At 41.3% G+C, this 24,099-nt stretch overlaps 1 long non-coding RNA gene across 1 annotated transcript in view; it reads right to left on the reverse strand.

The window, feature by feature from the left end:
* Nucleotides 1–3,247: 3,247 nt before the first annotated feature.
* LOC117090940 overlaps nucleotides 3,248–24,099 on the reverse strand; it is a 39,209-nt gene continuing 18,357 nt past the window's right edge. The window contains exons 2-4 of the long non-coding RNA XR_004440158.1: nucleotides 22,212–22,271; nucleotides 11,183–11,264; nucleotides 3,248–4,824 (exon numbers count right to left, since the gene is read on the reverse strand). This is a non-coding gene — a long non-coding RNA (uncharacterized LOC117090940). The remainder of the gene's footprint in view (nucleotides 4,825–11,182; nucleotides 11,265–22,211; nucleotides 22,272–24,099) is intronic.

Raw genomic sequence — 24,099 nt, forward strand, 5'->3', positions numbered from 1 at the left:
TCCAGTTTGCAGTGGACATCCATGTACTCAGGCCACTTAGAATGAGACTGGAGTCTCCTCTGACCCATTCACTCCTGTTAAGCTGGGCCTCAGTTTTTGCCTTTAAAAATGTGATGGCTGAAGAATGTGATTTTTAAGTAACAGGTGCTGGTGAGTTTGCAGAGACAGAAGAACGCTTACACACTGTTGGTGGGAGTGTAAATTACTTCAACCATTGTGGAAAACAGTGTGGCACCTCCTCAAAGACCTAAAAGCAGAACCACCATTCTAGCTGGCAGTCCCATTCCTGAGTAGATACCCAAAAGAATATAAATTATTCTAATCTTAAAGACACACACACGCTAATGTTCATTGCAGCACTGCTCACAACAGCAAAGACATGGAATCAACCAAGATGCCCATCGATGGTAGACTAGATAAAGAAATGTACATATATACCATGCAGTACTTTGCAGTCATAAAAAGGAGCAGGATTGTGTCCTTTGCAGGAACACGGATGGATCTGGAGGCCATTATCCTTAGCAAACTAACACAGAAACTGAAAACCAAATACAATATGTTCTCACTTATAAATGGGAGCTAAATAATGAGAACACATGGACACGTAGAGGGAAACAACAGCCGCAGGGTCCTACCAGAGGGTGGAGGGTGGAAGGAGGGAGAGGACCAGGAAGAAAAACTAATGGGTGCTAGGCTTCATACCTAGGTGAAACAGGCATACCAAATGAAATAATCTGTACAGCTAACTCCTGTGACACAGGTTTACCTATATGATAAACTTGCACATGTACCACTGAACTTAAAATAAAAGTTAAAAGTCAGAGTGAAAAAAAATTAAAAATACTTTATTTTTAGGGCCATTTTAAATTCAGAGCCCAATGAGGGAATGGACGGAAAGCTCCTGCATACCTCCTGCCCCAACCCATGCACGGATACCGCCTCCTGGACTATCAACGTCCCTATAACCATTTGTTACGATTGTGGTACATTTGCTAAAATTGATGAACCAGCATTGATACATCTTTATCACCCAACGTCGACAGCTTACGTCAGTAACCACTGGTGGTGTCCATTCTAGGGGTTTTGACAAGTATATAATGACTTGTACCCTCCATTATATTACCACACAGAGTAGTTTCACTGCTCTGAAAATCTTCTGTGCTCCATACACTTACCTCTGCATTTTCCCAGTCCCTGGAAACCACTTATCTTTTTAATTTGCCTTTTCTAGAAAGTTACATAGTTGGAATCAAATGGATTGTAGCCTTTTGTGATTGGCTTCTTTTGGTAATACACATTTAAATTTCTTTGGTAGTTTTTCAGGGTTTGATAGCTCATGTCTTTGTAAAGCTGAATAATATCCTATTGTTCAGATATATCTGTTTACTTATCCATTACTTATTGAAAGACATCCCAAATTTTGTTAATTATGAATAAAGCTGCTATAAGCATTCATGAGTAAGTTTTGGTGTGGACACAGGTTTTCAATTTCTTTGGGTAAATTCTAAGGATCGTGAATGCTAGATTGTATGGTAAGCATGTGTTTAGTTTTTTGAGACTGCAAGACTGTCTTCCAAGGTGAATGTACTATTTTGCATCCCATCAACAATGAATGAGACTTCCTGTTTCTCCACCTCCTCAGCAGCATTTGGTGTTGTCAGCATTTTGGATTTTTGCAAGGCTTATTTTTCGGTACTTTTCTTTTATGTTGCTGTTGTTTGTCTTCAAGTAGAATCTCTAGGTTGTCTTGTTTTGAGTGAAATCAAGAAACAAGAATGAGCTGGCATAGTCAATCTGGTTGGCTTGTAAAAACTGGAAAATAGGAGACTAGAAGATAGAACCCAAAATTGTGATAATAATCCTATGCACACTTTGGTTACCTATCCACCAACTGTTGTCCTGAATTATGATTTGGTTAAGACATCTACTCTTTCTACATACAGCATTTAGCCCAGGAGAATCTGAATTCGCTCCAACTTGAGGGATGGGCTAATTCTATCCTCATTTCCAGTGAGGGTGGAAAGGGTTATGTGACCCAATTTTGGCCAATGACAAGGAAGTTCTGTTTGTGGGTACCTGGGAGAGAAAGGTCCAGATTCCTAAGAAAGAGACACAGGATGAAATAGTCATTTCTTGTGCCTGCTATTATGTCTGAATGAGATACTTAGGATTGCTACAGCCATCTGCAGCCCTTGTGAGGACAAACTCATCACCAAGAATGAAGGATTGGGGAGATGGAAAGAACTTGGGGCCTTGGGTACAATATTTAGCGCTTGGATCAACTTCCCCCAAAGTCATTCCTACTTGACTTCTTGTTAGGTGAAAAAAGACGTATCTTTATGGTTAAGTTGAGTTACAGTTTTGTCATTTATATTTGCAGTTGTCTTCACTTATAAATACTAATGCTATTTTCTTTGTATGGAGAGTAAAATAATTGAGAAGACTTGAATACTTAATATGGGTCATGAGTAGCAGTGCCAGGGAGAAGTAATTGACTTTCATGGTTCTGGATTTATGTTTAGTGAAGGGCAGAGAGGAAGAAAATTAGGAGAAATATTCTTATATTGGAAGGTTGGTGATAACTAAGAATGGCATTATTTTCTGGTAACAATTAAAATTGGATTAATAACATTCTAACTTTTATTAGCTTTAACTCATTCTCTATTCCAGCTATTAGACTCACTTCAAAGACGGAAGGTACATTGAAAGATGGGATCTCATCTCTTTGTCTTTTTTATTCTTCTGATACCAGAAGTCAACTTCCACTTGTACCCAGCCTGTTCTTTCCTGACATCTCTGATAATTCACTAGTCTTAAGGGACTGAGGTCACCGAGTCCTGTACAGACACACAGATTGGATATAGGTCACAGAAGTGTATTTTATGTTGCTGTTATGACAGAGTTTAAAAAACAAGATTTTTTTTCACTCTTCCCTACATATTGAAAGATGTCACAAAAAAAGAAGCCTCTGAAGTTGTGTCCCAGGTGCCCTACATTAGGCAGAGCAGAAGCTCCCTTGTTTGCCACAGTCCTCACCACTCCCTATTGCTTTATGATCAACCCTCCAAACCCACTCACACTCCTTTCCTCAACACCTATTAACATTTGAGTTTGTTGCCTCTGTAATCATTCTAAGCTGGCATCCTGCTTGCTCCCTCATTGGAAGGATTTCCACCACCAAATGTTCTACAGGGTAATGTTCTCATTCCAGGCACATAAACATTTGTAAGAAAGAACAGAACACTGGTGACTGGAAAAATCAAACTTTAATGAGGAAACGAGCCAAAACATTCACTTTATTTTTACAACTATAAGGAAAAATTTAAAAAGAAGAAATAATCGGAGCTAATTTTTTATTTTAGAGTGGACATTTTGATTTAATTTATTTAACATTTTTAAAAAGTTGACATTTATCTCTGAGCATTTTCTCACAGTTAAATATATGATATCTGAATGGGATCAAAATGATTATAATTTTTAATCATTTTTAATTTCCTGAAAAGAATTACTCTGTATGTTGCAAACATCCATTTTTTAATAACTGAACTTGCTTATCCTAAAAGTTTGTAAAGAAAGGTTCATTTGTAATTTTTATTCTTAATATATTCATTTACAAAAGCAGTAATAAATTGATATAACATGTCAAAACCCATCAGATATAGCTAAGGCACATCCAGCTCGATCTATAACCAAATCCATACTCATGGAATACTATGCAGCCATAAAAAATAGTGAGTTTGTGTCCTTTGCAGGGACATGGGTGAAGCTGGAAGCCATCATTCTCAGCAAACTAACACAGGAACAGAATATGCAACACTGCATGTTCTCACTCATGAGTGGGAGTTGAACAATGAGAACACGTGGACACAGGGAGGGGAACATCACACACTGGGCCCTCTCAGGGGTTTGGGGGCAAGATGAGGGAGAGCATTAGGTCAAATACCTAGTGCATGTGGGGCTTAAAACCTAGGTGACGGTTTGATGGGTGCAGCAAACCATGATGGCACATGTATACCTATGTAACAAACCTGCATGTTCTACACATGTATACCAGAACTTAAAGTAAAATAAAATAACCCTGAACTTTTCCTCTGTTACATTGTAATATGGAGCTTGAATCACAAGTCATTTAAACCCTATCAACCACCATGAACGTCCACCAAAGATGCTGGAAATTTAAAATGTGTTTGGACAGAAGTATCTTCAAATCTCTCTCTTGTGATGAGTGGATATTCAATCTATGATTTGGGGGCTTGCTCCAGAATCTGCCTTAGTAATAAAGTAAACTATAGTAAACTCTTTACTAAAGAGTTAGGAGGCCGTTTGAGTGAATGGATGTGAACAGAATAATGGGTAAAGGCTAAGTATGCCTTACACATAGAAATTAAGGAAGGTTTGGAGCACATAGGATGTGCCAACTAGGCATTCCATTCAGTTGCAGGTAACATAGATCTCTTTCTTCTAAAATAGGAGTTTATTTCTCCCTCACATATCATAAAGTCCAGAGGTTAGTGGTAGAACTTGTGTAATAGAAATTTAGTTCCATCAATATCCACCTACATCCTATCTTTCTCTCTCTCCTCTGCCATCTGTAATCACTGACTTTTATTCTCATGTTTATCTCAACATCACAAGAGGGCATCTGTATACCAGCCATCCCTTCAGCATCCCAGACAGGGCAAGAAGGAAGGTGAGAAAGACAAAAGAACAATTGCCACCAGAGTCACCTCCTTATCTAAGTATTCCTTGTAGATGCCGTCCGGTAACTTCATAGCTTTTATTTCCATCTTATTGGCTGCTGTTGAGTCACATGGTGATGTCTACCTGCAAGAGAAATTGATCCATGCAGTTTTTGTGTGTGTGTGTGTGTGTGTTTAGGTATATTTATTTTTCCACTTCCAAGAAAACTACAGCACTTTTCGAAAGAAAGCTGAATACACAATAGACAGAGAGGTCCAATTTTAAGATGACAAGGGTCCTGGCACACCAGCCTGCAGGATCCCATGAATATCGCTGACCTATGCACTACTAGCAAATGTTGCCACTCCTAAGTTCTACCTATTCTGTTTCTCAATATTTATCTATAAATTGGCACACTGTTGCGTTTAAATTCATCTATTTAAAAATGAACCTTTTCTTGAACTCTAAGTGAAAAAAATGACTACATCTTGCCACAAAAATAAATATAATGAAGATGAGCAATTTCATAGAGCTCTACCTGCGTAATCATATCTCCAAAATTCTGAACATGGATTTGCTCTTTTAAATAGGAGCTCAAAAAGTGTAAAAAAAATGCTATTACAAAAAAAAGATGATCCTTTTGTATCACCAGAAGGAAAAAAGAAGATGTTAATGGGAAATTATTCCTCATAATATTATTTAACTTTTTTTTTTTTTTTGAGACAGAGTCTCACTTTGTCACCAGGCTGGAGTGCAATGGTGCGACCTCGGCTCACTGCAACCTCTGCCTCCCGGGTTCAAGCAATTCTCCTGTCTCAGCCTCCCAAGTAGCTGGAATTACAGGCGTGCTCTAATTTTTGTATTTTTAGTACAGATGAGGTTTCACCATGTTAGCCAGGAAGGTCTGGATCTCTTGACCTCGTGATCCATCCACCTCAGCCTACCAAAGTGCTGGGATTACGGGCATGAACCACTATACCCAGCCATATTATTTAACATTAATATTGATGACACCTAAAATTATCTCACATTCCAGCCAAAGCACGTGTCCTCTGTACTGACGTTGTCTAACAGTTTCATTTACAGATGAGATAATGAAACCCAAGAAGGGCATGTTTTCCTGAGATTTACTGCAGACAAGGGGCTAGGACCTCTAGTTTACGGTCGTTCTACTTCACCTCATCACCTTTTATCAACACTAGTACATTCAGGAATTCTGAAGTCCCTGGAACACAAACTTCACTGCCTCAACACTACATGGATTGGAGCACCCGTGTCTGGTATTCTGCAAAGCAATGGGTAGACACCGGTTTATAAAACAGGTGTGCTGCCTGCCCCTGGGGTGCGCAAAACTGAATGTCTGATTTGTTAGCAAAACAGATAAAAACAAAATGAATTCCAATGCAAAGCAAATGGCTGAGATTATCTTCAAATACAATAAAAGCCAACTGATTGCTAAAAATGGTTTTTTGTGGGTTTTGATTCACTGTTTTCATTCACTAAAACGACACTGGCTGGAGATCGAGACCATCCTGGCTAACACAGTGAAACCCTGTCTCTACTAAAAATAGAAAAAATAGCCAGGCATGGTAGCACTTGCCTGTAGTCCCAGCTACTCGGGAGGCTGAGGCAGGAGAATCGCTTGAACCCAGGAGGCAGAGGTTGCGGTGAGCCGAGATCACACCACCACTGCACTCCAGCCTGGGCGACAGAGTGAGACTCTGTCTCAAAAAAAAAAAAAAAAAAAAAAGACACTGGCTGTGAATTTGACTCAGTTCCTTCATCATCAGAGTGCATTTTTTCTTTTTTGTATACATGTTAGAATTTAATTTAACATAAAGTGCAAAGAAATGTTCGATTGCTTTATTTCCTCATATAGAAAAAAAAAGAGACTCATCTTTAAGTTAAGCTTGATTTTTATTCTGTTATATCATTTAACACATTTCCATGAGTCTATTTAAAGATATGGGCTAGCACATGAAATACTAGCACGTGGCCAGACTGTGAACATTTAGTCTGGACCCCAGGACTTCATTTACAAGTGTAGATTTCATTAGGTTAATGGGAACAGTGACCACGCAACAGCAAGGGAGCCTGTCTCCAGTGGGGAGGACGTCCAGAGGAACTATTACAATCACAGTTTCTTACTTTTTTTTTTCCTTCTTGAATTCATAAGTCAAAGTTAAGATTTGCTTAAAATGTCACAGAGTTGAGACATTTGTTGAGGGTGAAAATAACTCCATTGTCTTAGATAGACAATTCCTGAATGTGTGGAGATGCTCACCAGACAGGTTCTTTTTGCCCATTGCACAGACAAAACCAATTCGCTGAGACCATGGTATTGCAGTAAAGAAACAGTTTAATTGACACTAGGCCAGCCATGCAGGGAACAGAGTTATTACTCAAATCAGTCTTCCCGAAGGCTTAGAGGTTAGGATTTTTCAAAGATGCTTTGGTGAACAGGAGGCTAGAAAATGGGTGCCATTGATTGGATATGAAATCATAGAAGTGTGGAAAATGATCCTTGTGTGCTGAGTTTATCGCCACGTGGGGCCACAGGATGAGTTCAGTCATGACTCACGAGTCCAAGTGAAGTCAGTTGATTGCCAGAATGCAAAGGTCTGAAAAAGCATCTTGAGAGACCAATCTTAGGCTCTACAGTAGTGAAGTTATCCATAGGAGCAATTGGGGGAGGCTCAAATCTTGTGACCTCTGACCACATGACTCCTGAGTAGTAAGAATGATAGAAATGATGCCTACATTTTAGCAGAATTCAGACTCCTCCCATGATCCTCATCTTCAGGCCTTTCATCAGTTTTTGGTCCCTGAGCAAGGAGGAATTAGTTTTAGGAAGGCACTATTAATCATCCTTGCTCTCAGTTAAACTATAAATTCCTCCCATGTTTAGCTTGGCCTGTGCTCCGGAATGAGTGAAGATAAATGGCCTGCCAGGCTTGAGGCAAGATGGAGTCAGCCATACAAGACTTCCCTCACTGCTCTAATTTTTGCAAAGGCAGTTTCAGTGTTTTGTGTGATGTGCCTTCTACTCAACTATCCAGGTTCATTCTTCCACACTTCTAGGCTGAGACACAGGTCCACATCTTAAGTAGCAAAAGATGCTCCCGCTGGACGTGGTGGCTCACACCTGTAATCCCAGCATTCTGGGAGGCCGAGGCAGGTGGATCACAAGGTCAGGAGATTGAGACCATCCTGGCTAACACAGTGAAACCCTGTCTCTAATAAAAATACAAAAAGAATTAGCCGGGCATGTTGGCGGGTGCCTGTAGTCCCAGCTACTCAGCAGGCTTAGGCAGGAGAATGGCGTGAACCCAGGAGGCCAAACTTGCAGTGAGCCGAGATTGCACCACTGCACTCCAGCCTGGGCGACAGAGCAAGACTCTGTCTCAAGAAAAAAAAAAAAAAGATGCTCCCTCTGACCTTGAATTAGGAGGACAGTAAACATATTCAGGACCAACAACTGTCACCCCATCAGGCAGAAGTCACTGCTCACCTGGAACAATTCAATGTAGCTCAAATTCGAAATCAAGTCTAGGTTCTTAATGTGGTACTTGGAGCCTGTGCTTGCCCCCGGAGACTTGTTTCTTACCTGCTTTGCCCCTTACATGCTGGCCTGGAAAGAACTGAGGAAAAAACATCAGTTGTTTGCTGACATTTAAAAATAAAAAAATCTAAGGCCAGGTGTGAGGGCCCAAGTCTGTAACCCAGCACTTTGGAAGGCTGAAGTAAGTGGGTTGCTGAGCTCAGGAGTTCAAGACCAGCCTGGGCAACATAGTGAAATCCCCTCTCTACCCAAAATACAAAAAATTAGCCTGTCATGGTGGGGAGTGCTTGTGGTCTCAGCCACTCAGGAGGTTGAGGTGGGAACATCACTTGAACCTAGGAGGCAGAGACTGCAGTGAGCTGAGGTCCTGCCACTGCACTCCAGCCTGGTTGACAGAGTGAGACTTTGTCTCAAAATAAATAAATAAATAATAAAATATAAAAAGTAAACATTAAGAATTAAAAAAAAATTAAAAATTAAAGGATCTGACAGCAAATGACAGACTTCTGGCACTTTTTGGCAAATCTAAGGGATCTACTAACACATTTCTTCAGAGTAACAACCATGGAGCTTTTAGATGGGTGCCTTCATTTCCTGAGGCAGATGCAGCAAACGTAACAGCCTGAAACAATACAGGTTGATTCTCTCACAGTACAGAAAGCCGGAAGTTTGGCCGGCAGAGTCACACTCTCTATGAAGGCTCTAGGGGATGATCCTCCCTTGCCTGTGCTGCCTCCAGGGCTTCTTGCCTCGGCTGGTGGCAGCTGCACTCTCGTCTCCACCTCTGTCTTCACAGGCCTCCTTCCCTGTGTCTCAAATCTTCCCCTGCTTTATTTTATAAGGACACTAATATTTAGATTTAGGGCCCACCCTAAATCAAGGATGGTTTGATCTCAAGATCTTTAGCTCAATTACACCTGCAAAAATCCTAGTTCCAAAATAAGGCTCATAGGTGCCAGGGTGTCAGAAGTAATTTTGGGGGGACGCTATTCACTCATCTAGTGGGGTCTCCACCTTCCAGCATCTTCCCCATTCCATCTCGTATATGGCCAAATTCTCCTTGCCTATCTCATTCACCTATGCATTAGAGTTTCTAAACCTGATTCCAGTGTATCTTCCAGCCCATGATTTTGAACAGAACTGTCAAAACTAAATTGCACCGGGCAGAGTTGTGGAAGGCTTCGTTCAAAGCTACTGCAATACGGTAAAGAGACCAGAACTCAGTTTGAGCACAGCTCCTCTGAAGAAAGTGCATGTGTGTGTGTTTGTGTGTGTGTGTGAAGACCTGGGGTCAGGGAAATGTAGGCCATCCTTCTTGGTGAATTGGCTTTCCCCAAAGGAAAAGTGAACTTTCTCGTATCTTTTTATTTATTTATTTATTTATTTATTTATTTATTTATTTTTATTATACTTCAAGTTCTAGGGTACATGTGCATAACGTGCAGGTTTGTTACATATGTATACTTGTGCTATGTTGGTGTGCTGCACCCATCAACTCGTCAGCACCCATCAATTCATCATTTATATCATGTATAACTCCCCAGTGCAATCCCTCCCCCCTCCCCCCTCCCCATGATAGGCCCCAGTGTGTGATGTTCCCCTTCCCGAGTCCAAGTGATCTCATTGTTCAGTTCCCACCTATGAGTGAGAACATGCGGTGTTTGGTTTTCTGTTCTTGTGATAGTTTGCTAAGAATGATGGTTTCCAGCTGCATCCATGTCCCTACAAAGGACGCAAACTCATCCTTTTTTATGGCTGCATAGTATTCCATGGTGTATATGTGCCACATTTTCTTAATCCAGTCTGTCACAGATGGACATTTGGGTTGATTCCAAGTCTTTGCTATTGTGAATAGTGCCGCAATAAACATACGTGTGCATGTGTCTTTGTAGTAGAATAATTTATAATCCTTTGGGTATATACCCAGTAGTGGGATGGCTGGGTCATATGGTACATCTAGTTCTAGATCCTTGAGGAATTGCCATACTGTTTTCCATAATGGTTGAACTAGTTTACAATCCCACCAACAGTGTAAAAGTGTTCCTATTTCTCCACATCCTCTCCAATACCTGTTGTTTCCTGATTTTTTAATGATTGCCGTTCTAACTGGTGTGAGATGGTATCTCATTGTGGTTTTGATTTGCATTTCTCTGATGGCGAGTGATGATGAGCATTTTTTCATGTGTCTGTTGGCTGTATGAATGTCTTCTTTAGAGAAATGTCTGTTCATATCCTTTGCCCACTTTTTGATGGCCATCTGATCTTTGACAAACCTGAGAGAAACAAGAAATGGGGAAAGGGTTCCCTATTTAATAAATGGTGCTGGGAAAATTGGCTAGCCATAAGTAGAAAGCTGAAACTGGATCCTTTCCTTACTCCTTATACGAAGATTAATTCAAGATGGATTAGAGACTTAAATGTTAGACCTAATACCATAAAAACCCTAGAAGAAAATCTAGGTAGTACCATTCAGGACATAGGCATGGGCAAGGACTTCATGTCTAAAACACCAAAAGCAACGGCAGCAAAAGCCAAAATTGACAAATGGGATCTAATTAAACTAAAGAGCTTCTGCACAGCAAAAGAAACTTTCTCGTATCTTTACGACAAGAGGGAGTTTTAACACTTGGAGCAAGACTCCTGCTGAAGTTAGGCTCCTTCCCTCCCAACAGAGACAGAGATAGGGCAGCCCATGTTCCTGGATGACTACATTTCAAAGGAATGGCTCCCAGGTCCTTGAGAAAGATGGGCCAGGTTTTTAACTCTGGCAGGAGGATTTGGAACGGATTTGCATCTCCAAGGGGCAGAGAAAGAGCCCCAGTGGCAAGTCCTCTAAAGTAAATGCTCTAAGAATAGGGAAACCAGGGACCCGGAGGCAGCAAGAAGAGTTAAACCAAGAGGGACATTAGGGCTGTTTTGGTCTGTACCCATGCCTCTTACCTGAGTCCTTACGTTTATTCAAGCGATTGATTTTCACTTCCCAATGGCAAGCTCAAGGACTATTCTGAGTCTGTTTCTTCACCTGTCGAAGAGGAAAATAAAGTCACTGCTTTGTAGGGCTGATATGAAGAGCAAACGAGATGAAGTATTTAAAATACCACGGTGACAGGGGCATGTGGATCTGAGACTGCCTGATCCCATACGTGCAGCTCAGCTTTAGGTCACAAATGACCAGAAGACAGCCCTCAAATCTCGCCTGCATTGTTGCCAATGAAGAAAATCTTTCCCACCAAGGTCATGCCCTTTTAGGGGTGGCTCCCAGTCAATAATAGTAATAATTGTGAAACCGCCTTTGCAAAATTATGACTGAGACAGTGAAAGAGAACTTAACCGACTCCATCTTGCTTCTAACCTCCAAGCTGTCCTTGTTCATTCCTAGGCTTAGGCTGAACTAACTTTGGGAGAAACTTGGTTTACAGTTTAAACAAGGACATAGTTTTATATAGTTTAAACAAAGTTTATAGTTTAAACAAAGATAGAAACAGCCCTTTCCCAAAGCAGACCTCCTTCTTGCCTGGAGACTACATTGCCTTTGTAGGACTCACATTAGCCACAAGATTAGAAATTATGGTTTAGGAGTCATGCAACTGGAGGCTACAAGATTCGGACCCTCCCTAAGCTGCCCCTAATGTCAGTGCTCGAGACATTTTGCAGACCCTGCACCTGATAGATCAGCCGGCACCACCCAGATTGATAAACTGGCTCATCTGATCTTGTGACCTCCACCGAGGAACTGACTCAGTGCAAGAAGACAGCTCCGACTCCCTGTGATTTCATCCCTGACCAGTCAGGACTCCTGGCTCACTGGCTTCCTCCAAACCACCAAGTTGTCCTTAAAAACTCTACTCCCTAAATGCTCAGGGATACTGATTTGAGTAATAATAAAACTCAGGTCTTCCATACAGCTGGCCCTGTGTGAATTACTCTTTCTGTATTGCAATTCCCCTGTCTTGATGAATCCACTGTGTTTAGGCAGTGGGCAAGGTGGACCCCTTGGGTAGTTACCATTGCTGAGGAGTAAATACCTGACCCGATGCAGCACAGCTCCAGCTCTAACAGGCCATGTGGGCTCCTGAGCACAAACAGAATGGGCTGAGGCCTCCGGGACCACCTCCCAGCACAACATCCTGCTCTGCCAGCTTTCTCCCCCTTCTCCCATAGATGTTTATATCAAGAACACTCCCAAATAAATGTCTTGCATGCTAAACTCAATTTCAGAATCTCCTTCCCGCAAAAACACCAAACTGCAATGTGCACTCAGCACAGAACTTGGAAAGAGACACCTCTCAGTCACCCATGGTGACTTCCTCCACTGCCAGGGCTGCCGCTGCTGTCACTATTGACCTCAGCAGCCTTTCCCATGTCAGGCCCTGGGTGAAGCCATCCCCCCAGGATTGATAAGAATTGCATACAAGATTTTGGACAGAAATAGAGTTACAGCTAAGGATGCCTCAGGCTGTACTCTGGCCCCTTCCTTGTTGCTAGAAGCCCAGTAGCACCAGGTCCTCACCCGGTGCTTTCCTGTTGCTCCTCCTACAGACAGGACTTTGGACACAGGGTCATGAGACCCTTGAAGGACTGACTTGCATTCCCATTGCTCCTGTCGACAGGACCTCTGACAATCAGCTCATGGGGCTTTTGTTTAGGGATTGCTTAGGATGTTTTTCAGACCCCAAATTCTAGCAACTAGTGTGTAGACCCCCCACAGAGGAATGAGATCAGCATGAGAATACAGCTTCTTCCTCTCCCCAGGCCCGTGGCTTCGCCCTGCATTCTTCAACCAATCAACAATTTCTACCCTTCAGCCTACTCCAAATCTCTTCAAACCCTAGCCCCAAATTCCTGGCGGAGACGGATTTGAGGTTTCCTCCCATGTCCTCCTTTGGTGGCCTTATGATTGAAGCCCTTTCTGTGCTGCAACCTCATGCCTCTAGGTGTTGACTTGCTGCATGTGTTGGGTAAGGGACCTATTGTGGTTACATGGGGAGGCAGTGCCCCCACCATCCTCTTTGCACTCTGCCACTGAACAGATGCTTCCTACATGGCTGGTAATGTGGGCCCTCCCGTTTCAAGGTCCCCAGTTCAGAAGTCTCATTTGCCCAAAACGCGCTGCCATGGGGCCACGTTCTTCCCTTTGCTCTTGGAGAACAGACAAAGCCACTCAGCCCAGCTACAGCCTCAAAGTCTTGTCCTACCTCCCTCTCCAGCCTCACCTCATTCCAGGCTCCAGTTCCGTATCTCTCTCTGGCAACACTGATTTTCCTTTAGTTTCCTGCATTTGCCGCTGTTTCTCCTGCCAACAGTGTACTGGGGTGAAGCCGTAGCTTCTTTATTGACTTCATTTTTTTTATGTTTCTCATTTGCTTCAATTCGAACATCTTGTCTCAGATGGAATGCAGAAGCAGAGATGAGAATCCTGCTGTCTTCTATTAAAGAAAACATTATGCATAATTGCAAAAATAGAGTATGATGCTGCTATCCTCAGAGTAATTTTCTTTTGAAAAATGTAATTTTCATAAAAATATTTTATGTATATTCACTTTTAATAGGTTTGTTTTTGTTAGTTTTAAATGAAATACTTTGAATATATCAATGTTTAATATTGTATTAATAATGTTATATATTAGTATAATAATCATATAATATTGTTACAATAATGTATTAAATATAGATGCACCTGAGGTATAGAAACCAAACATCTTTGGGGTCCTCAATAATTTCTAGAGTGGGCCGGGCGTGGTGGCTCAAGCCTGTAATCCTAGCACTTTGGGAGGCCGAGACAGGCGGATCACAAGGTCAGGAGATCGAGACCATCCTGGCTAACATGGTGAAACCCCGTCTCTACTAAAAAGTACAAAAAACTAGCTGGGCGTGGTGGCGGGCGCCTGTAGTCCCAGCTACTCGGGAGGCTGAGGCAGGAGAATGGCGCGAACCCGGGAGGCGGAGCTTGCAGTGAGCTGAGATCCGGCCACTGCACTCCAGCTTGGGCGACAGAGCGAGACTCCATCTCAAAAAAAAAAAAAAACAAAAAACAAAAAACAAAAATTTCTAGAGTGTAAGTCACCAGTGAGAATACCTGAAATGGACAAAACATGACAGATCCTATCAAGCTCAGATGTGGGCATAGCTCTTTCCATCTCTAGTGTCCTTCACCCCTGCCTCCTGCCCCAGTGAATGTCATTCTCCAACAAGGTATTTGAAAAGGTATTTCTCTTTTAAAAAAATACGCAGATGGACAATTAGCAAAGGAAGAGATGCTCAACATCGTTAGCCATTAGGGAAATGCAAATCAAAACCACAGTAAGGTTACACTTCACAACCACTAGGGTGGCTACAATGAAAAGACAAGTAATAACTAATGTCAACCAGGATGTGGAGAAATGGAAGGCTTCATAATTCCTGGTGAGAATATAAAATAGTGCAACCACTTTGGAAAAGAGTTGGATGTTCTTCAAAAAGCTAAACACAGTTACTAAATGACCCAGCAATTCCACACCTAGGTATGCACTTAAGAAAGATGAAAAAGTGTGCACACAAAAGCTTGTACAAGAATTTTCAGAGCAATATAGTCATAATAATCATGGAATGAAAACCACCCAAACGTCTCTCCACTTGAATGCATAAACAAACTATGGTCTATCTAGACAACAGCATAACATTCATCCATTAAAAAAAATGAATTACTGATGCATCCTACAGCAAAGATGAACCTTAACAACATTATGGTAAATGAGGATCCTGTCCCAAGAGATCATCATATGTTATGTGATTCTATTTGTTTGAAATGTCAAGAACAGGCAAAACTATAGAGACGAAATTTAAATTAGTCGTTACTTAGCACCTGGAGGGTGGAGATGGAGGGTCATGGGAGTGGCTGGCAATGGGCACAGTGCTTCTTTTTGCAGGGTGAAAGTGTTCTAAAATCAGATTTTGCTGGAAGCTGTGAACCTAATAAAACCATTTAAATGTACCCTTTAAATGCACGGTTGTGTGGTCTATGAATTATATCCCAATTAATTTGTGAAGATGCATTTTCAAACATGTAACAGTGAGTTTTGTTTAAAATTGATATTTTGGGAAACTCAGATAATGTCCTGGTTAAACTTGAAGTTCTTTACCTCTACATAGCTACCCAATAATACGCTACTAATGAAAACTTAAATCCCATTTACAATTTATTCCTCCAGAGGAGAGCAACTTTATTAAACAACTTCCTTTTGGGGGGTGTGGGGGGAAATAAAAGCATGAAGTGATTCTCTGTCTTCTTCATCTTAGTGTTTTCAGTACCTAAATGTCTAAGACAAGTTCCAAAACAAAACATATAAAACCTACTGTAGATATCATAGTGTGGACGTCTTGTCAAGTGATGATGTTTAAATGAAATTAATTCCTCTTTCCTTCTCACGGTCTTTGAGTGTGCCCAGGGTGTACCATCATGGGACCATGTTCTTCCCCTTTGCTCTTGGAGAATAGACAAAGCTACTCAGCCCAGCCACAGCATCATAATCTCGTTCTACCTCCCTCTCCAGCCTCAACTGTTTCCAGGCTCCAGCTCAATGTCATACATCAGGTAGGTGGCATTCTCTAATAGCTGTCTATTTTCTCAGTCCCTTTTACTTCTCAAGCTTAAAATTGCCCGTTCTTTGTTCGGGCAGTGGTGAGGCTAACTCAAGGTGACTGACAGACTTATTCTCCTTTTGTCAGGTCATCTTTAAAGATGAGAGTGATTGTTTGACCTAAGTTAAACTCCAAGTCTGTGCATAAATCTCTGTGAGGCATTTCTTGCCAAACTTTTATGGATAATAGGAGAGATATGGCTGGCATCATCTCTTCTAGATATTTTTGTGTTGATTAGGATGTGATGGCATGAGATACAGTGATCACTTTTCAATGATAAGGAAAAAGCCGAAGGATTCCAAAACATTATCTTGATTCCTCTAAACTCCTGTACTAACTCCAGTAACCTCTAGAAATTCTGTCACGTGAAGAAAAACAATCTCTAATGTTTAAGCCATTATGATTCATTTCACGGTTATTTGCAGATAAACTCAATTCTGCTTGATAGAAAATATCATAATGGTCTTCCTATTTCCTATTTTTCCATGGATTATACCTCATGTGTACATCTGCGTCTTCTACTATATTTAAAGTTATATGGGGGTAGATTCAAATCTTATTCACCTGTATTGTCTTCAGAGTGCAAAACAGAAAATTGCTATAGCATACTTGAAGAGGCGGCCTTTAGAATACCACGAGTTATCCCCAAATTTAATGAAAACAAAACTAAACAAAACAACATCACAAGGACTCACTATGCCTGCTTCTGAGCATCAGTGAATCACAAAATACAATCTCTGCCCTCAAGAAGTTCATGATCTTCTGAGGAGAAAATGAATTTCTAATATAATTAGTTTTCTGTAAAACACGGCCATTTACAAATAAGTTGTATCTTTTCAATGTTTTCAGCTGTAGCTACAGAAAATCCTGGCTCATCAGACTTCTGCAATGAAGGGTCTTATTCTCTCTCTTAGAAAGCCCAAAGATCCAGCAGCAGGGAGTGGGGTTGCTAAGTTGGCAAAGTCAACAGTTCAGCAATGTCAACTTGTCCCAGGTTCCATTCATCTCTCTGCACAACCATCCTCCTCAGAATGGTGTCTCCCTTAGACTAGTCGTAAGGTAGCACCTGATATTTCAAGTGCCATCAAACGAGGTAGGAGGCTCCTCATAAGGAAGGCAGCAGGTAGCTTCCTACATGTCTTTTTTAGAAGAGCAAAGCTTTTTACTAGAATTCCCCTAGTAAAATTCTCCTTATATCTTGTTCATCTTAGTAAGGTCATAGGTCTATACATTCCTGAACAGTGACTGTAAGGGAACTAGAATACTCCAGGGTCAAGCAGACCTGCCCCATCCAAGGCTGTAATGGTGAGAAGTGAATCCCTGGAAAACATTATGGCTTAGCTAGGCAGGCTTGAGCAGGCAGTAGATTCTGTGTGTGTAAACAACACTTTTCATGGAAAACATAAACAATTCTAGAGTCAGTCACAAGTTAAGTGATTCATGAACATTTCAGAACATTGGAGCACACATTACACCAGATCTCTTCAAAAATTACAGAGAAATCCTTTACTTGATATGCCAGATGTGTCCAAGGCTGACCCTTTGATTCTCAGAACACATGTGCATTTGTGTGAGCTGTAATAGAAAAAAAATAGAAGAATATTTGATATTTTTTAATACATAAAGCCCTTGGAACTGAAATAGGGATCATTTCAGGAAAATTCAGCTTTCCTCTGAATGTTTACAAACCTCTTTGCACAACATTTATTCAACAGAATTTTGTTGATTTTCCAGTATATGACAAGCACATATCTTCATTTCAAAATGGCAACATGAAGATTCACATTGCTAGCCATTTCCTCTACATGGAAAATTTGAAAAATTCATGCCATCTGAAACACCACCTCATCAAATGCATAGCTATTTGCCATATTCCTATCATTTGACTTTCAGGAGCATCGACATATTTGAGAAATAGACCTCAATATGAACAAACATGAGGGGTGAAAACCGAAAATAAAACTCTAAGCCCCCAACCAACTGGAAGGGCTCCCTCTTGGCCAAGGGGATTCCGAAGAAAACTGCAAAACTACTTCAGGCCACCTGTAGTCCCAGCTACTTGCGAGGCTGAGACAGAAGAATGGCGTAAACCCGGGAGGCGGAGCTTGCAGTGAGCTGAGATGGGGCCACTGCACTCCAGCCTGGGCAACAGAGTGAGAGTCCGTCTTGAGTAGGGGGCGGTGGGTTGGACATACCTCATTATACCTTCCTCCCTTTGAAGTTCAGGTACAATTGACCAGCATTAACATTAAAACAGGTATCTCAAGACTGACAGAGCAGACTCTCTGTAACAATAAGTTACCAGATTCCAACCGGACTTTCATATATCACATGACAGATAGCAGGCTCTGAGGGAAATCAAAGTATTTTACACCAAAATGTATTTCTTTGCCATGCTTTAGAATGGCCCTGCACAGTTGTCTCTTGTGAGGGATACTTGCATTCTGTAGCAAATTCTCTTTCTTTACTAGGTATTTTCCAGAGGGTCCGGAACATTTTAAAGGTCTGGATAGGAAACATTTGCCATCTATTGCCTCAAAGCATAGCCACCTATGAGTCTTCGTCTACATAATAAGAACCTTCGTCTCCAGAACCCCTTATCTTAAGTCAGACACTCCTTTGTAATAATTCCAGGTCTTTAGATAATAACTGTTTCAAGCAGTTGCCAATCAGAAAATCTTTGAATCCACCTATGACCCTCAGGTCCCCACTTTGAGTGGTCCTGCCTTTCTGGACCAAATCGATGTAAACCATACATGTAGTGACTGATGTCTTATGTCTCCCTAAAATGTATAGTATAAAACCAAGCTATAACCCAATCACCTTGGGCACATATTCTCAGGAACTCTTGATACTATGCCTTGAGCCGGCCGTGGTCACTCATATTTGCCTCAGAATGAACCTTTTAAAATATTTTATAGAATTTGACTTTTTCCATCAATAACAGTGAACACACATTTTCCCTGTTAGAGGGAATCTTTCAAGTCAAGATGTAATGATTGAAGACCCAGTTTATGGGGAAAGTTGAGTACTTAGAATTTAGGAAATTGAGAAGTATTGATTGTACAGAGCTGGAAGGAAGGTTGAAGAAGAAGATATTTAACTGCCACCATCTCAGACAAAATTGCCAGACTATGCCATGTTCAGTTTCCAACAGAGACCTCGCCCACACCTAGCACAACTCCGGGGGGCTCCATTTACATAGAATTTATGGGAATGGACTGCTGCAGATGTGAGTGAGGCTGCCCTGGCCCTGCATCTGCACCCTTGGCAGCCCTAAGCTCACACCTCTGGGCTGGAAATCCTTTAGGTCTCGCTCATCTGGAAGCTGTCAATCACCTGATTTACTGTCTGTCCTGGTTAGACCCTGTTACAGCCATTCCAGAGAGGGTCTCCCTGACCAAGACCCCACCCTAGACTTCCTCTGCCCTCCTGTTGAAATTCTCACTCCCTAACCTGAAGTTAAGCTTTCTTTCTGCTACGTTAGAACGCTCCTGTCCTTTTGTGAGCAGATAGTGGAAATGAGCTTGGTGTTCCAGGAACAGGCACTTAGTCGGTGGCTTCAACTGCAAACTGAATTGCTGATTCTTGTTGTAGTCTGCCTCCACCTGCTCATCTCTTGAATTTAAGTAGATCCACATTTCGCTCTGTTCTAACTGAGGTCATTTCTAGAATTTTGAGAAATTTCTAGAAAATATATAGGGTTGTCTTTCATTCTGGTTTGAAAAAGTAGAGGAAAGGAAAGTCTGAACTCATTCTGTCTCACAATGCAGTCCAGTGGAAAATGCATCACTTCAGAGGTTGGGTCCCCTTGCCCTTCTCTGGGTGCCTGGAGAGAGCTCACAGTAACACAGGCAATTTCTATTCCCTCTCCTGCCAAAGAGGAACAACTCTAGGCAAGACTGCGATTGTCTCTATTTATTTTTACTAAAATATTTATACAAATTTAATTTAAATGCAAATGAGTCCCTTTCCACTTGGCTTCTGGATATCCATGAAGGCAGCATATTGTTAGCAGGACCTGGAATTTCTGGTTGGACAATGAATAATTCCAGACTTAAACAGGATCTGCCCAGAGATTTCTCCTCTCACAGGCCTGATCCATCTGATCACTTTCTCAGAACACAGTGATGCTGCATCTAGTGCACTGTTATCTTCGTGACAGCTCAGTACTCCATGTCAAGCCACCAAATCTAACATGTCTCTTTCTCATTTAACCCCTGATTGTGTCCTGTGTACTTTATACCTGGTGCTTCTGGACACACAAGGGAAAGTCATGCTTCCCTAGTTATCTATTTCAGTTAGGGCTTTCCAAATATTGGTTGTAATTTCTGTTCCTCAAGCAATAAAACAATAATATAATAAATAGTAGCAGATTCGTAGAAGCAGGCTTTCTGAGCCAGCAGTAAGGAGGGCATGGTGGCATGTTTAGATGAGCCTTTGTGTGGCTGTTGACCAGTGGATAGTGTCAGTCGTGTGCAGTAAATTGCAGCTCTTCTCAGTAACCCCCCATGCTCAGTTCCCATCCCCAGTAAATCTAGCAAGCTTCTTCATTTATTACTTAATTTTTCAAAATAATCAAGACAAAATATTTAAAAATAAATATTTGTAATAAATACAATAACATAAGCACATAGTTTAGAGATTTAAAAAATATTGTGGAATATCTGCCCATAAAAAAAATCTGATTTCCTCACTTTCTAAAACCAACAATAAAGTACTTTAAAAATGTTTCAGGCGTTTCCCAATAAGACAGCATACAGCCAAATCGCAGCCCAAAACTTACTCGCTCCTAATTTCATGAATTGCGGAGACAAACAAAAATAGTAAGTTTTTTAATATACTGAGCTTTTATTTAGTGCCAACTGATTCGCCCACATTATTTTATTGTAATCTAATTATACTGTACAATATGTTCAATGCCTCTTTTACAGATGAGGAAATGGAATATTAGGAGGTAACATGAATTGTATGGATTTGTTTATTTATTTTGAGACAGAGTCTCACTCTCTTGCCCATGCTGGAGTGCAGTGGCACAATCTCATCTTACTGCAACCTCCACCTCCCAGGTTCAAGCAATTCTAGTGCCTCAGCCACCCAAGTAGCTGGGATTGCACGTGTACACCACCATGCCCAGCTAATTTTTGTATTTTCAGTAAAGACAGGGTTTCGCCATGTTGGCCAGGCTGGTCTCAAACTCCCAGCCTCAAGTGGTTTGCCCGCCTCCGCTTCCTAAAGTCCTGGAATTACAGGCATGAGCCACCACAACCGGCTGAGTTTAGAAAGATCTTAAGTAGTACAAGAGCTGATGTTTGAACTTAGAGCACTTTGACTTCAGAGTCTGTAATCTTAGCACGCCTCTGCTAAGTCCCTAAAACAAGGTTAGCCCTTGATGAAGAAAGGACTGAGATGAGAGTTCTTTGGTGCCCTCATGAAACAAAATCTAATTCATGAGATGGGGAGTTAAAGGAGGGCAGGAGACCAATGTTTGGCTTCTTCTTCTCCTAATTAAAAGGCTTCTTGGGAGGCCGAGGTGGGTGGATCGCCTGAGGTCAGGAGTTCAAGACCAGCCTGACCAACATGGAGGAACCCCATCTTTACTAAAAATATAAAATTAACCAGATGTGGTGGTGTATGCCTGTAATCCCAGCTACTCGGGAGGCTGAGGCAGGAGAATGGCTTGAACCTGGGAGGTGGAGGTTGCAGTGAGCTGAGATCGTGCCATTGCACTCCAGCCTGGGCAACAAGAGCAAAACTCTGTCTCAAAAAAAAAAAAAAAGGCTTCTCAGTGCGGGATTGGTGAACCACTAGCATAATTGTTCTATGTATTTATTTGACAAGTGCTATAATTGTTTGCTTTTAGTGTTTATGACTAAATCATGAAACTCTCTATACTTAAATGTATTCCAGAAAAACAAACTTTCAAAATATGCTCTTAGGATATTCAATACAATATTTAAATATTAGGATATTCAATACAATATTTAAATATTCACAATATTTAGAAGAAGAATATGCACATTCTTCAGACTGCTCTGAAAGTTGATTTTCCATGTTGATCGTGACAATGAAGTGGTTTGGAGAGTCCTCTGGCTGAAGGCAATTTAGAAACTTCATCCTGTACTGCATGTTATTTGCAGATTGTTAATGAGTGGGTTGTTGTTTTGGGTTATAATTATAATTTCTGGGAGTATGGCCAAAAATGGAATGCAGTGCTGAAGGGTTGGCCTTTTCCTCCTCTGGTACCTCCTTGATAAATTGGTTTATTGGAAATATTTCTAAAGCACAATAGAGACAAAAGAGTAGGGGTATAGTATTCACAAACTAGTGAGATACATCTTGAATGACTTACATGTAAACATTGATGCATCACCTTGACGACCTCTGTAGTCTCTGGATATTCTCAAGTAGCCTTTGCAGGGAGAAAATGCAATTCTTAATACTAAGACCTGACTGCATATTTTCGCTAATTTCTCTTCTTTCCTCATTGAACGCCAGGATGGCTTTTCTATGCAGATATCTTGACACACAGTGCCCAACTTTGGTCCTGAATTCTGAGAACCACAGTCCAGAATAGATGCTAAAACGTTTCAATGTTAGCAGCCTTCCCCTATGACTTTATGAGGTGCAGCCCTACAGGAGAGCTCAGGAAGCCACATCTTCCATCTGTCACCTTCTGACTGTTGATCCTATGGGTTCACAGGCCAGGGGGATGCTGGTGAGGATGCTTTTCACTGGGACCCCCAGGAATTCCTGACAGAGGAGACAGACTTAGAGACACAAGTAGTCTGGTGAGAAAAGGGCTTAATGTCATGAAATGTTGCAGGAAGTCAGGGACCCCGAACGGAAGGACCTGCTGAAGCCGTGACAGAAGAACATAAATTGTGAAGATTTTATGGACATTTATTACTTCCCCAATCAATACTCTTATAATTTCCTATGCCTGTCTTTAATCTCTTAATCCTGTCATCTTCGTAAGCTGAGGATGAATGTCGCCTCAGGACCCTGTGATGATTGTGTTATCTGTACAGATTGTTCGTAAAGCATATGTGTTTGAACAATATGAAATCTGGGCACCTTAAGAACAGGATAACTATGATTTTCAGGGAACAAGGGAGATAACCTTAAAGTCTGGCTGCCTGTGGGTCGGGCGGAACACAGCCATATTTCTCTTATTACCGAAAATGGGTAAGAGAAGTATCGCTGAATTCTTTCCCCAGTAAGGAATATTAATAATTAACAGCCCTGGGAAAAGAATGCATTCCCATTGAGAGGGGGGCCTCTGGCCACTCTGGGAGTGTCTGACTTATGCAGTTGCAGATAAGGGATGAAACACACCCTGGCCTCCTGCAGTGCCCCCAGGCTTGCTAGGATTAGGAAATTCCAGCCTGGCAAATTCTACTCAGACCTGTTTTCTGCTCTTGAACCCTGTTGAGATGTTTATCAATGACAATGTGTGCACAGCAGAACATGGAACTTCATTAGTAATTCTAGTTTCGCCCTGACCTTGTGATCTCACCCTGACCTTCTGCCTTGTGATCTTTTGTTGCCCTTGAAGCATGTGATCTCTGTGACCCACACCCTATTCGTACAGTCCCTCCCCTTTTGAAAATTGCTAATAAAAACTTGGTGATTTTATGGCTCAGGGGCATCACAGAACCTGCCGACATGTGACGTCTCCCCCAGACACCCAGCTTTAACATTTTCTCTCTTTTGTACTCTTTCCCTTTATTTCTCAGACCAGCCAACACTTAGGGAAAGTAGAAAGGAGCCTATGTTGAAATACTGGGGTGGGTTCACCCAATAATGAAGTATTAAAAAATCTAATATATTCGAAAATTTACAAGAGAGTATTTAGGAAGGAAACTTCAAAAAATGTAGAAGACAGGGAGAAGAAAGAATCTCTGAAAGTCACCTCTTTGGGTGGAAATTTTCTCATTTCTCTATTTGTGGTCACCACTGTACACTGGTAACAAGATTTCCTGCCATAAAAATTTCTCAGATGGTGAAATTAATTATAATATGAATAAATTTATTTCTTCCTGTGTGCTTTTGTTTTTTAAACATATTTTTGAGTACTTAATGTGAGTCAGTCTTACTCTAGATTCCAGGATTGTGGAGTTGATCAAGATAGAGAGGACTCTCATCCCCTATTACTTAGTTTTTCTTTTTTTTTTTTTTTTGAGACGGAGTTTCGCTCTGTCGCCCAGGCTGGAGTGCAGTGGCCAGATCTCAGCTCA

Source organism: Trachypithecus francoisi, unplaced genomic scaffold (genome assembly GCF_009764315.1).
Source record: "Trachypithecus francoisi isolate TF-2019V2 unplaced genomic scaffold, Tfra_2.0 Lachesis_group11, whole genome shotgun sequence".
Taxonomy (NCBI): domain Eukaryota; kingdom Metazoa; phylum Chordata; class Mammalia; order Primates; family Cercopithecidae; genus Trachypithecus; species Trachypithecus francoisi.